At 46.5% G+C, this 6000-nt stretch overlaps 1 non-coding gene across 1 annotated transcript; it reads left to right on the top strand.

Annotated features, from left to right (window-relative positions):
* The first annotated feature begins 1358 nt into the window (after nucleotides 1-1358).
* Nucleotides 1359-1444, top strand: TRNAS-UGA (transfer RNA serine (anticodon UGA)). The gene has a single exon. It is a non-coding gene; the product is annotated as a tRNA-Ser (tRNA).
* The last annotated feature ends 4556 nt before the right edge of the window (nucleotides 1445-6000 follow it).

The following is a 6000-nucleotide window of genomic DNA, read 5'->3' as shown; positions in this document are numbered from 1 at the left end:
ATTATGCAAGGTAGCCTATTTCCCCTTGTTTTTTCCTACCCCCCCCCCCCCCAGACGTTCTTGTTAAACCCTGGATTTGTGCTGGAAATGGCCCACCTTGATTATCATACACAATGTAAGGAGAGTGGTCACTTTGGATAAGCTATTACCATCAGGAGAGTGAGTTTGTCTGTGTTGGGGGGGGCTGAGAAAACCTGGATTTGCGTTGGAAATGGCCCACCTTGATTATCATACACATTGTAAGGACAGTGGTCACTTTAGATAAGCTATTACCAGCAGGAGAGTGAGTTTTTGGGTGTGTGTGTGGGTGGGGTGAGAAAACCTGGATTTTTGCTGGAAATGGCCCAACTTGATTATCATACACATTGTAAGGAGAGTGATCACTTTAGATAAGCTATTACCAGCAGGAGAGTGGGGTGGCAGGAGGTATTTTTTTATGCTTTGTGTGTATATAAGATTTTCTAAACTTTCCACAGTATGCATCTGATGAAGTGAGCTGTAGCTCACGAAAGCTTATGTTCAAATAAATTGGTTAGTCTCTAAGGTGCCACAAGTACTCCTTTTCTTTTTACAATCATCACAGTTATGCCCATAGTGACTGCAAAATTTTTTCTATACTTATTATCATCAGTGTATTATTTTCTCTGGAATCTAGACCACGACTATACCTTGACCAAGAAATTTGGACCTTGATAAAATAATCGACTACCCCTGGTTAAGGCCATGGACTTGACATCCACCCGGGTGTCCCTACACAGGTACAAGTACTAACAACAATGGCTGTCTTTTAGCCATAGTTTTTAATCAGGGCAAGAAATTGATACAAACCTGTTAAATCATTTCTCAGCCCAAGTCCTTCACCCACATTCCTTTGGGCATTGGGCCACCACGTGAATGTTTCATTTCCCTCCTCAATTTCACACAGAGACACAATTACCTTTGCACTGATCCATGAATAGTAAAACCTCCCTGTGTCTCTTGTCTGAGCCAGGGCATTCAATTCCATTGAAACCTTCTCTCCTGCAATGGCAATAGTCAGACAGACGGGATGTAGCTACCTGCATCCCTGACAGTGCCCCAGAGAAATCCTGACCCCTGCTATTGAAGCGATGTGCTGGAGATTTGAATAGGAAAGGGACTGTCTGACTTGTCAAAGTGGGGAATGAACAACAATCTGTTGCAATGTCATTAACCACAAACATACTCCGATCATGCTCCAGCTGGAAGAGAAATGGGCAGAAATTCTCGCTGTTCCGCCATGGACACACTTTTGCTGGGGAAGCTGGTCTGAGCAAGCAATTTGAAGGGACAATTCTGTGAGAACAGAATCATAGTGTAGCTAAGCAGCTGTCCATCAAGTAGTTGTGGCCGAGTGATTAAGGTGATGGATTTGAAATCCCTTGTGGGGGTCCCCCCCACGCAGGTTCAAATCCTGTCAACTACAGAAACGTTAGCGTGTTGTCATCGCTGTTGTTTTTGTGTGTGAGCATCCACAGTGCGAACCGGAGCCAGCTCTGGCCTTGCTCTATCTACATGTGAGACTGCTATAGCACTTAGGTGTATTTTTATCACTTAGCTAGTTACAGGGGTATAAAAACGAAGAATCAAAATCACAGTCCACCTGTGTATGGGCCTGCTCTCACTAGGATAGTCGGAGGCCTTGTTCTTAGGCTAAGCCCTTTGGCCAAGCAGCAGGGGCAGCCATAAGCTGGGAAGCGTATGGTCACATTGTCACATCCCAAACCAGACACACTGAAATAAGGTGGTACTGAGCGGATAGGAAGAAGATCCTGTCCAGAAAGTGCCCATCACCACTAGATAAAGAAACGGATCTTAAGATGGTTAAAGAAAACTTAGTTTGCCAGCATCCTGTCTGGCAAGAAATCACTTATCAATGGTTGTGGTTGTGAAACCCTCATTTCTGTATGTTTTATCTTTATGCCCCCCAGTTTTCTATTGTTAATCTGTCTGGTTCGCTGATTGTTTCTGTCTGCTGTATAATTAATTTTGCTAGATGTAAGTTAATTAAGGTAGTGGGATATAATTGGTTAGAGAATTATGTTACAATATGTTAGGATTGGTTAGTTAAATTTCAGTAAAACGATTGGTTAAGATATAGCTGAAAATATTATTATATAAACTGGGGTCAAACAGGAAGTGGAGGGGAAATTGGAATCATGCTTGCTAAGGGGGGGAATGGGAAACAGAGACACAGGCAAGGCTCTGCGGCATCAGAGCTGGGAAGGGGGATACGGGGTAAATGCTCTGTGGCATGAGAGCTTGGAAGGGAACACTGGGGAACAGACTCTATTGGCTTATAGAGATAAGCCCAACTGGTGTGAAGGGCTCCGAAATATGATTGCTTGGAAACTAACCCCAATAAACATCGCATTGTCTGTGCTTTGGACTTCTGGCCTTTTGCTGCTTGCTTGACAAGAACCAGGGAAGCGGGAGGGTTGAGGGAAAGCTCTTTAACATGGACCATAGTGTGTCCATAGTGTGTCACGGCATGTTGTTGGCCAAGTGATCACAGCACCTGGAGGGGTTTTGCTACTTGTCACTAGCACAGTATTGTAAGAGGCAGCCCAGATTCAACAGCCGTGCCTGCAAGATGAGTTACAGCAACCTTTACCTTGTTTCCATGTTCATCCGATGCCTCCTTTCAACACTTGTCAGCAAAAAGACCTGTTCCTTTTGCAAGCATGGGTATGGCTAGTCAAAAGCAGGTTTCTCCGTTAACAAAAAACATTGACCAAAAAGTGACAAGAGGAGGCAACAACGCTCCTCTGCAAAGAAGCCTTTTCCTTAGGAAGCAATTACTTACATTGCCAAGGGAGGTTTCTTCTGTTTCCTAGGAAGACAGAGGAAAACATGAGCAGAGGAGACAAAAGCTATACAACAAGGCACTACTGGGAGTTGAACCGAGGATCTCCTGTTTACAAGACAGGTGCTTTAACCTACTAAGCCATGGTGCCTTCCTCAACTATCTATTTGCAACTGTTCCCCTTGATGGTCCAAGACAACACCTTCAAATGCCAAAGTACAGACGTTCCCCATTCCCCACAAAACTTGCAGACCTTGAGCGGGCTGGCTCTCTGTGCACGGAAAGCCACAGCTGAGTTGACAGAGGGCTTCTAACATGCGCTTCTCCCACAAGCTGCTGTAATCCTAGAGTGGTTAGTGCTCTGGGTTTCAGTCACAGCAACTTCAATTCAACTCTGAGTCATGGTACCTTTCCATCAGCTTCAGACTTAGCATTTGCCACTTTCCAAGACTTCGCCACAAGGAAGCTCTCTCCGTCCTGAATGAGCACTTACAAGGATTGTGCTGTGAGGTCTTTTCTTTTTATGAGACAGGATACAAAAAGACGAGCCTAGCAGACAAGCCAGGTTCAGCAAGGAAGAACTGGCAGGCCAAGCCATGATCTCCTGGTTCGTAGGAAGGCTCTTCAGCCAGCTCTTCCCAAAGATCACTATCTAGAGGCCACTTCCCACAGAGAACGATTATGGTTACAGACCCATCCTGAAATTACAGCAGGAAAATTTCAAGCTTTATCTCATCGTAAAGTAACATAATTCGAACATGGCATCACAGAGGGGAAAGCACTCCTTCATTTCATATTTATTGCTACTGATCTCACTGACAAACTTCCTTTTCTCAGTGCTGCTTTGAGCACTTCAGGGAGTTTTTCCTCTTCTCCCTTCCAGCTGTGGTTATGGGACTGCAGCAGCTCCCCAGGTGGCCAACTTTGTTCTTTCGCTTACATCCTTCACTTCTTTGGATGAAGCTGTGTGTGCCACCACCTTACTTCATAGCTGAGACCTCAGGTACAAGCAGCTAGTTACAAAGGCTAAATTCCCGTTGCCATCAGTGGGAGGTTATCCTGGGCTGCCAGGGCTGCAGGACCTGGCCCATGATCAGTCAAGGTGATACAGCAGCTGCGCTCTTATGTGGTGAGTCCGGCAGCCTATTACCAAACTGCTCTGCCATCGCCTGCAGGGCGGCCGCACTGGCCAAGAATCTGGCAGAAGAGAGACCCAGGAGGAGAGAAGGAAAATGTCCTCAGCAGTCACAGCCGGCAGGAGCAGCAAAGGCTGAGTATCAGACACACTTTTTCACCAGGAGAATAAATGTGTACAACCTCCTGATATGTTCTCAGTTTACTCCCCCTTCCAAGGAAACCCTATTCTGCTCTATTACGCTGTCACGGGATAAAAGGGGAGGTCCTCTCGTGGATCAATAACTGGTTAAAAGTTAGGAGTAAATGGTCAGTTTTCAAAATGGAGAGAGGTAAATAGTGTGTCCCCCAGGGGGTCGGTACTGGGATCAGTACTCTTCAACATATTCATAAATGATCTGGAAAAAGGGGTAAACAGTGATGTGGCAAAATTTGGGAATCATAAAGAAAGGGATAGATAGTAAGACAGAAAAGATCATATTTCCTCTATATAAATCCATGGTACACCTACATCTTGAATACTGCATGCAGATGTGGTCGCCCCACCTCAAAGACATATTGGATTGGAAAAAGTTCAGTAAAGGGCAACAAAAATGATATGGGGTATGGAGCATCTGCCATAGGAGGAGAGATTAATAAGACTTGGACTTTTCAGCTTGGAAAAAAGACGACTAAGGGGGGATATTCTAGAGGTCTATAAAATGATGACTGGCGTGAGTAAGGAAATAAGGCAGTGTTATTGACTCCCTCTCCTAAGACAAGAACTAGGGGCCACCAAATGAAATTAATAGGCAGCACGTTTAAAACAAAAAAAAAAAAGAAGTATTTTTCACACAGTTTACATGTGGAATTCCTTGCCAAAGGATATTGTGAAGGCCAAGACGAAAAACAGGGTTCAAAAAATGAACCAGATATATTCATGGAGGATAGGCCTATTAATGGGTATAAGCCAAGATGGATAGGGATGGTGTTCCTACCCTCTGTTTGCCAGGAGCTGTGAATGGGTGACAAGGGATAGATCACTTGATGATTACGTGTTCTGTTCATTCCTTCTGAAGCACTTGACATTGGCCACTATGGGAAGACAGGATACTGAGCTGTAGGGACCTTTGGTCTGACCCAGTATGGCCGTTCTTATGTCCTTATGGCCCTATGCTCCTTTCATATATATTCCTGGGATTCTGCCTTACAATGTGTCCCTGAGATCTCACTCAAAATGCCCCAGACAAGGAAACACTCTGGGATCCTGAAGCCTCTGCCACCCATGTTGTACCTTGTCGCTCATCACTAACCCTTGATGCTGCTCCTTTCTATAGACTGTGAAAAGGGGGGAGGCAGTGCAGGAGCCTTCTGGGGATGCAGATCCAACACTTTGGGAGAGACAGATTGTTTGAGGCATCAGATTGCTGTAAGCCGGGGAGGCCAACCTGTGGCTCCAGAGCCATGTGCGGCTCTTCAGCAGTTAATATGCGGCTCCTTCTGTAGGTGCTGACTCCGGGGCTGGAGCTACAGATGCCAACTTTCCAATGTGCCGGGGGTGCTCACTGCTCAACCTCTGGCTCTTCCACAGGCCCTGCCTCCACTCCAACCCTTCCAGCCCACTCCCCTGAGCCTGCCGTGCCCTCGCTCCTCTCCCCTCTGCCCAGAGCCTCCTGCATGCCACGAAACAGCTGATCGGGCGGTGCGGGGAGGGAGGAGACACTGATAGGCGGGGCAGTCAGTGGGTGGGAGGCGGTGAGAGCTGGGGGGGTGGAGTTGATGCAGGGCTGCTGACATATTACTGTGGCTCTTTGGCAATGTACACTGGTAAATTCTGACTCCTTTTCAGGCTCAGATTGGCCACCCCTGTTCGAAACAATGCAGCCTCCCCCTGAAACAGGGGCCTATTCCAGCCCTGAGTCTGGGCTACTGGGATCCCTCCCACAGGGCAGGGTGCCCACAGATTACAGCCTGAAAATAGGTATGTGAAACTAACTCCTGTTCTCCCTGACAGCCTTCCCCTAGATCAAAAGGCACCCCAGGCAAGAAGCGTCTGCGGTGCC

The sequence above is a fragment of the Lepidochelys kempii genome, chromosome 28 (assembly GCF_965140265.1).
Source record: "Lepidochelys kempii isolate rLepKem1 chromosome 28, rLepKem1.hap2, whole genome shotgun sequence".
NCBI classification, from domain to species: Eukaryota; Metazoa; Chordata; order Testudines; family Cheloniidae; genus Lepidochelys; species Lepidochelys kempii.
The sequence above is the reverse complement of the archived record's forward strand: the minus strand, read 5'-3'. Positions and strand labels throughout refer to the sequence as shown.